Raw genomic sequence first — 9644 nt, 5'->3', positions numbered from 1 at the left:
ATTTAAACTGGTTGGAAAACGCGGATGTGTTATGAAAAATAATGTTTATCGCTTTGCCATTCGGCCGGTAGAATTAGATCAGAAAATCATGCGGATACCGATAAGACGATAAAACAGTTATCGAATTTTATACCTTTACCTAAGGCTAATGGTGATGCAACGCTAATGGAATACCTTGATCAGAAAGAAGTAAGAACTTTTGCTTTTGGCAAATCTAAAAACCACGGAAATTTTCAGCGACATCAACGCTAAAAGTAAAATCGGAAACGATTTTCACTTCAAGATCTACTTAGAGAAAGGGTAATCTTACTGTAGTGCGACACGAACTGTAATGCGACACGTACTCTAGTGCAAAGTCCGACAAAAACACCCTCTGTCGCACTAGGGTACGTGTCGCACTACCATCCAGGTAGCGTACTCTACTGCGACAAAATATCCTGACTTATTTCCAAGCTCAGGTCACATCCTATCCTTCTTATGGACCATTAAGTGATTCGTCGGGTCGGTTCACGTCACTTATTTCGAATTGATCTTGCGAATACGATTCGTCGGTTCACATCACGTGTTTCGAAGTGATCCACTGATCACAATTCCTTCGGGTCAGTTCAAGCCACGTATGCAGTGTGTGATCCACCGGGTAACTCTTAAGCAGCATATGATCCTCATTCCTATCACACGTATCGTATGAAGGTAAATCTCCGATTTGAATAACAAGTTCATATTCTTGGGCCATATATAAAGTCACGATGATTCTACCAAAGCATCGAACAACATCAACATGTATTCTTCAATCACCTCCATTCCTGGACGCACTACTGGTTCAAGAAACGTTATCCACGACGGATACCGCTACTGCCTGGATAATTAGAAGCGCGACGACAGGACCTACTGGCGATCCACTGGGAAGATCTGCTCCGGACGTCTCAGTCTGATGAACGACACTAGGTACTGTGACCAGTACGAAGACTTATTCCCACCCTCCTACTCCTGCAGCAAACTCTGTCCACACAGCAAAGCAGCATATGAAACGGAAAGCTTCCGATACTGACCTCCCTACGAAACACCTACCTAATTGCTGATGCTGTTGGACATTATGAAGCCCTCTTGGATGAGCTCCTTGCTTTTGGAGTCGACCCTCAATCTGTCATGAGTGACTACGAGAGAGCCCTGATAAACGCTGTGGAGACAACCTGTATACTACCAAGAGAGGATGCTTCTTCCACCACAAGCAAGCACTTTGGAGGAAGATGCAGCAACATGACCTAGTCCCGGAATACAACGCAGAGAACTCAGCAGTACGGAAGTACTTTAAGATGATCGGTGCTATTGCCTTCGTGGACCTAATCTTCGTGGACCTAATCTTCGTGGATTGTAATCTTTGATTTTATATTTAACCCCATATTTACTCATACACGACTACACTCTTGTCATTAAAATTTAAAAATGGAAAGTCAAATTTTTATTGCGTAAAGTGTTTTGTCGCACTTTAGTTCGTGTCGCACTACAGTCCAGGTAGCGCACTGTAGTGCGACAGTGTCGGCCTTGAAATTTCTCTGTCGCACTAGGGTACGTGTCGCACTACGATCCAGGTAGCGTACTCTACTGCGACAGTGTCGATCTTGGAGGTTTCGCACTAGGGTACATGTCGCACTAGAGTACGTGTCGCACTACAGTACGTGAACCGAACTGCTGAAGGTAATTCGTTAGAAGGCTTACATCTCGATCCCGGGGTGCGGATAGAAGAAAAACATTATTTATAGTCTTGGACACTTATAACTAGCTGATAGCACAGACTACGTTTTTGTTAGGAAGAATTAGGGTCCGCAAATATGATGTCATTGTCAAAGTATGAGTATTCACTTTGATAGACACCCGGCTTAGTTGTAGTGAACGTACGGAACGTTCACTAAAAATAGTTTGTGAACGCGTTCGCTAAAAGATTTAACGTTCGGAACATAAGGTAAAGGAACGTTAATCAGATTTGAAATATTAACACGTCGACACGCCATCGTTTCCCGCAATTTTACTTGTTCTAGATGAGTTAGAAGAGTTTTAGCGCGCGTGCATGCACGTGTCAGCAGAAAATATTTTAAATGCTAATAATTTAGGTATTTAATGAAAAAATATGTTAGTCTCATTATCGTATAATGGTCAGCATCCGCAATGTCTATCAGTACAGCATCTCCACGTAATTGTGTACACTGTATAGTACACGGAATGAAGTATCGAGCATTAACAGATATATGTGTCATCATTAATTATGGATGAAAATACCTTTGAACTATTGAAAGTTGATGATCAATAAACGTCATGCGGTTTGCTACAAGTACAGTCAAGTTAGTATAAGATCTGTCGAAATTCGAGTGAAATTATTTTCATTCCCATACATTCAAAAACTGAGCCAGTAAACCTTATTAATATTTAGACATGATAAGTAAAAGTAACTCCAATCATTCCAATTTTTCGTCTGGTGTATGTGAGATTTTTCCCTCCAAATACTTTACCGGCTGATAAACATTAATATATTTCATGTACACATCTGTTTTCCAAACAGTTTAAGTTAAAGACTAAAGTTACCGGTACGTGACCAGAACTGCATTGAGTGCACACGTGCGAATTTGATTTTACGCACGAATTAGTATTAAATGTTAGACCAAGAAATCGATCTAACACACATGAACTGTACTTCTGTACACTTCAATGATTGGGCTGATGACTCCAGTGAAAGGGCTGGTGACTCTTATAGCGAAAGTGCTGGTGACGAGGAGAAAGACCATAAACCAGGGATTCCTTCGAGGGAGCATGTAAGATTATATCCAAAGTTTGTTCGCCAATGGGGTGTGTCTGGGTGTCAAAGATCTTCAAGGTGGGTGCTACTTGTGATGAACTCTAGAAGGATGGGATGGTAATACTCGGTCTGGCCGTCTGGAAGCCCATATAATTCCAGTTCAGAAACCGATTAAGGAGGTGCGGCTACTGATGAGAAGTCTCCTTAAAGTTTATTTGGGTTAGAAACGCCATCTGGGTCCCTACCCTCGCACAAGATTATTCTCAATTTTCTTGTTGTGTTCCACAATTCTACCAATAAGTATACTTACCTTTATGTACATGATATCTTTCTATAGCATATTCTCTATACAATAGTGTTTCTCCTATAATAATATATTGTACATGACAGACATAGAACTTATCCTGACTGTCATCTTTTGCGGACCCTAATTCTTCCTAACAAAAACGTAGTCTGTGCTATCAAGACTATAAATAATGTTTTTCTTCTATCCGCACCCCGGGATCGAGATGTAAGCCTTCTAACGAATTACCTTCAGCAGTTCCATAACTTAAGGTAGATACCATACTATACTACTTGTATCACGTCGCGATCCCCACCGACATGTCATTACTTTCTCTAAGTAGATTTTGAAGTGAAAATCGTTTCCGATTTTAGCGTTGATGTCGCTGAAAATTTCCGTGGTTGTTAGATTTGCCAAAAGCAAAAGTTCTTACTTCTTTCTGATCAAGGTATTCCATTAGCGTTGCATCACCATTAGCCTTAGGTAAAGGTATAAAATTCGATAACTGTTTTATCGTCTTATCGGTATCCGCATGATTTTCTGATCTAATTCTACCGGCCGAATGGCAAAGCGATAAACATTATTTTTCATAACACATCCGCGTTTTCCGACCAGTTTAAGTTAAACAAGGTTAACGGTGACCAGTCCTGTGGACAATGACATGGAGCCTATTACCTATGACTATAAATTTATAATAATGCAATTCACAGAATTGCATTTTGACGTACTTTTGGGAGTACCAAAAGCGCGCAAACTATAAAATATATTTGACGCGCGAATCTGTTTTTGAAAGAAACTGATCAAAGTGAAAGAGAATCTAATTTGTAATAACATCGCGCGGGGAATAATATTGGTCACGTACGTGTAATAATAAAACTATACTATAAGTATACGAATACCTAACGATTCTTGAAAATAAGGATAATCTATAAATCACTTTGACGTGGGACTGGGAAGCTATTCTCGCACATAACTTACGAATCCAAAATTACTAGGTCTAGAGAAGGTTCCAAAATCAAACCAGCAATGATAAGTTTATCTTATTGAACTTTAATTAACTTTAATTTTGAATCGACACCAATTCAAATTGAACGCTCGAGAGTCTGAGAAGAGGCCCCAGCTAGGGCATAGCGTACATATATTAATATCCGTTTAACCTTAAAGTTAAATAGTCTGCCCATTTACGTTCAAGTCAACGCCCGTACGTAAACGTTTGAATGCCTCCGGGCTCCGAGCGTTCATTTTAATGTCCGTTTTTAACTTTAAATGGATACAATGAGATAAAACTATGTTGTCGGAATTAGACAGTAAATAAACAACAATGAATAAAAATAAGTCACTAGTATAGCAATAAGCAAATAATAATATTAATAAAATTATTGCTCCTTAATTCGTGAATTTTTCATAAGACGCAAACTTGTGTTAACATAAATATAATAACATAAATATAATAACATAAATAATAATAAGGTCTCGCTGCTTGTTAACTGTGGGGCGGTTTCTTTTTTTGTTTATCACCCAGTCGTACAAGCTCCAATTCGTCTCACAGGGTGAGGCTGATGTCGATTGCGACAGCGCTTTCATTGGAAAACTCTGTAGTTCGGGTACCTCTCAACCGAAGTTGCTCCACCAAGAGACTGGCGGACCGTCAGAATCTTGGCTAAAACTTGGTCTTGAGGCAGCGTCAGTAGAGAATAAGCCTCTTTTCTCTCGGTAGAACGTGTACTGCGAAATTAAAGTATCTTCTTCTTTGTTGCGCCGTCACACCACGTGTCCATGACATCTAGAAACTCCTTCCAAGTAGTAGAATAATATTGATTGCTCAATGAAATAAATGATTACGATTAAAATGTGGTATATAAGTCGTTCGTTTTTGGTGAAGTATTATCAGTTGCCATCATCAACAACAACAACAACAGCTATTCCAATTCCTGACATGGTACTCTTCTGTCTAATGGACGAAATTAATGGACCCACCGCCTCCCGTAAGGTTGCTTAATCGTTTAATAAGCCTTGACACCACCGCTGATTGAAATTCGCGTGCGATGATGTGAACCCTGCTTGATTCAGGGGATGATGTGAACCCTGCTTGATTCAGGGGATACTGTCATTATGCAGTAATGATCTGGTAGACAGGTGTTCGTGGACTGTTGTCCGCGGACAGTGGTCGGGCTATCTCGATACTGCCGAAACTCCTTCCAGACATCCTGATTCGTGTGTTGATCAAATCCCTGATATATAAGCCGGGTGAACACAAAACCCTACTGAATGTAGGGGGGAATGGAGCTCGAGCCACCTTTTGTTGGCAAGACTAATCATATCGCTTTTATAGTTTCAATTGCGAAAAGCAAAATTTGCTAACTTTAAGGCGAACAGATAATATTTGTAATAAATTACACCAATGAAACCAACTGGAATCTTAAGACTATTGTGTGAAAATCTAAGCAAGACTATTATCGGCTCGAGAATTGAGCATAAATAGTCGACTTCTATCCAGAAACACTATATAGCGGAGTTTTAGGGCCTGAAAAGTGAAACGTGCATGCATGCGCGCTAAAACTCTCCTAACTCATCTAGAACATGTAAAATTGCGGGGAAACGATGGCGTGTCGACGTGTTGATATTTTAAATCTGATTAACGTTCCTTTACCATTATGTTGCGAACGTTAAAATCTTTTAGCGAACGCGTTCACAAACTATTTTTAGTGGTCTGTACCTAATTAATGACGGCTAAACTAGGTAAATTTGCGCATGAACCTATCAATATAGGGACTGATGAATCAAGGCAGTTAGTGGCACAGAAATCGAAGGATTAGTGATTCCATAAATCAGTAGTCAATGACTAGACAGGGTTATTGAAAATTACAAAGAATAAAATGGCGTCTGGACTTAAATCTGAAAAACCATTCTGCCTAGCTAAAAGTAAAAAATGATTTTGTTAGGTAAAACGTACTGAAAATTAAAATTAAGATTAAAAATTGAAAACGAACTGAACTAAAAAAAAGAATGACACGTCATGCTAAAATACATATTCCGAAGTAAAATTAATCCCAAATTTTCCCCAAATGTTAAAATACTTGTCGACAAAGATTTCAAACCGTTTGCGCAAGGTGCAGCAATATTAAAACTTTGTCGTGCAAGTTTACGAACTAAATTTTTACAATCCAAAATAAAACTGTTATAAGAACTATTAATACGAGCTAAACGAACTAACTGACTAATAAATTTACCATAATACTGGCCTTTGGGATTATTCCCATCTAATAGGGATAATTAATGACATCAAAATTATAATCGTTCCTCTTGTCGTAAAGTTTTTTTTAAAAATTTTCCCTTATAAATATTGATAGTGATAGTAAGACTAATATCTAAAAGTCAGTTTCACGAACTGAAGTATTGTTTTTATTCATAATCATCTCTGGAGGATATATTTCACTTAAAACTCGTTCTAATAGACCAAAATCATATATAAGACCATACCATGAAGATTATACTTTTCCGAGCCACCGTTGAGCCTATATTGTTCTAAATCTATGGCTGAGACCCATTGGATATCGGTTAGTTGCTGTTTGATAACTATAAGCGTATCAATGGTTGTTACAGTAAGCCCTCAACAGTTGAATACCATCCCCAAGCCAACAGTGATGATTAGTCGAAGCATAATGAAACTAGCCAAGTATTTAGCGAGACACAATGATGAACTGGCCGATCAAGCACTTTTTGGGATTCCCAGCATAAAATAACAACACCTGTTTCCAAACAGTTAAAGTTAAAGATTATAAACTTACCGTTGCCTAATTCTGAGAACATGGAACGCACACGTGCCAATATGATTTTACGCGCGAATTACCCAGAATTAACTGAAACTGAATGCTGAAAGAGAATCTTATCAGTTATCGGCTATCGCGTCGCGCGGGGAATAATTTTGGTCACGTTCATCATTTTGTGTTCCCTTTTAAATACAATTACCAGTGAAAAACGCAAATTCAACTTGCAAAGATCAATTTACCTGGGTACGGTACCTCGCTCAGGCTTTTGCATTTATTAAGTTAAACACATTGATTTAACATTGAACATATTATGGCGATTAAAAATATGTCTATAGCAGATAGGGCGGAATGACAGGTTTAGCAACGCCCATGAATTATAAGCAGCAAATTCTGCTACTGCTAGTGCTATCACGGAGAATCAAATCAAATATTATAGTGGTACCGTGGCATGTCCATTCTTGGTCAGCGTTGTATAGGTTGCATGGATTAGGATAAGTTCCTGCTTGCTGTTGGCGTTGCTGCGGTGAGGCTGGCTGGAACAATTGTCGGAGAACTCTTTGGCTTCGTTCTCTCTTCACTTCTTTCTCCGCACAAAACTGTTTAATCCGTGGGAGGCCCTGTTTTAACGTTCCTTATGTTCCAAACGTTAAAATCTTTTAGCGAACGCGTTCACAAACTATTTTTAGTGAACGTTCCGTACGAATTCACTACAAGTACAACTAAGCTATAAGGGCAAAATCATCGATTAGAGGCTTTTATCTTAAAGAGTGAACCGGAACGTGAAACAGATCCTATTGCACGGTGGAGAACCAAACTAGCAACTTTTCTATTATGAATACGTGAAATTTATTGTTATTAATTTTTACCTGTCAGATACGTAAAATAACAAAGTAATCTCTCCGTTAGGCGTTCGGGTAGGAGAAATAAGCAAGCTGATAAGAGACAATAAAATTACAAACGTATGCAATTAGTGTGTGGCGTGAGGTATATTTACTTTAATTTTTAGTGCCGACTTTAGCTTCAATGATATCACCGCGCACCGTTAACATACTCATAGTCTGGACAGCACCCTTCTAAATCCGAAAAGTGTCATACTTGTAGTAAATATTTGGTAGAATTCGGTCCAGGACAAGCTATTAAATTTTTTGCTGCGCTCCGGTCTTTCACAGCAGTTTTCCTAATACCGTAGAGAAGTTTTTTTTATTAACAAATAAAACTCGATTACTAGACTCCTAGCCTGATACGAACTAAATTAAAAATTGCTCATAATGAACTTATCATCTTATCATAAATAAAAATAAATGCTGTTAGCTGTGAGCTTTTGCTGGTCCCATGAATATAATTCAATGGATATGATATGATATAAATATTCATATACTTGCACATTTACGAGTCTTCTGAATCTATTATATTACATAATACACGACTTCTCATTTCATAATTCATATCAAACATTTATATACTCATGCAGCGAGAACAAAATATTTAGTGTCGAAACTAACACAAGCAGTCATATTGCCATGTTGTAAAACGGCCGACCGTTTACTACAAGTTAAGTCAAGTCAAATCAAATCAAAACATAGTTTTAAAAAACGTATACGCTATCTGCAACATTTGACATCTAGCACAACGTGCACAGTCTGGTTTAGTCAACAATGTTACCTGGGAACCTCAGGCTATCATGTTCATTAATGAATAGAGATTCGGCGGAATGACAGGCTGAGCGCTGCCCAATAATCAACAATGCAGCTCTAAACGCTGCGGACTTGCTATTATAAAAATTGATGAGCGCTCGATTTGAAATCCCGACGCGCATAAAAACTGCCACTAACTGCTACAAACTGCCACTAACTGCCACTAACTGCTACTGTCGCGCGCAAATGCGTGGGCGCGATTGTAGCAGTTAGTGGCAGTTAGTGGCAGTTAGTGGCAGTTTGTAGCAGTTAGTGGCAGTTTGTGGCAGTTAGTGGCAGTTAGTGGCAGTTAGTGGCAGTTTGTGGCAGTTAGTGGCAGTTTGTAGCAGTTAGTGACAGTTTCTTTGCACTTAGCTCCTCCTGTGCGCGACTTCTGATTCATGAAAAAGGGTGTTTGACACAATTGTAGATTTATTCACATAGCCATGTGTATATGCGTACTGCGGTCCGTGTATACGCGTACTCCGGCGGTCGTGCGCTACTGCAAGCGAGAGGGCTCTGGTTAGAGCAAGTAGATTTATAACCTACCAATACAAGACGCGCGTCGAGTTGTGAGTTGAAATATGATAATTAATCATTGCTCTAAGCAGAGCCCTCTCGCTTGCAGTAGCGCGCGACCGCCAAAGGCGGCAAGTCTATTCTACTTGTGAAAATCTATTCTACTTGTGAAACAAGCGCACGTCACGCAGTACGCGTAGACACATGGCTATGTTGTATGTGAAAATTAATCACTCTACACTCGACTGTCACGTGACCTTTTCAACCCATTCTCTAGCTGACCATGACCCTAAACCCTCTAATCTGATCTCAACCCTAACAAAAGCATGTGCTGAAACCATAACAAAAGCATGTGCTGTAACCCTAACGAAAAATTAGACCAACTTCCTTATATTGTCATATCACGTGGTTTCACCTAACAGTAACAGTAACCATGTGCTTTCGAGCCACTGCGAGCGCGCTTGTTTCACAAGTTCTGTTTTACGCCGGGAGGCGGGCGCCACTGTGCACTGCAAGCGCATGGGCTCTGGATAGAGCAATCACGTGATCGAGACAGTTTTTCGCCAATATCTTGCAAGGGCAGCATTTTAACTCTATTTCATGGGGCCTGG

Source organism: Bolinopsis microptera, chromosome 5, assembly GCF_026151205.1.
Source record: "Bolinopsis microptera isolate Bmic1 chromosome 5, MBARI_Bmic_1.0, whole genome shotgun sequence".
NCBI lineage: Eukaryota > Metazoa > Ctenophora > Tentaculata > Lobata > Bolinopsidae > Bolinopsis > Bolinopsis microptera.
Note: the sequence above shows the minus strand (reverse complement) of the source record.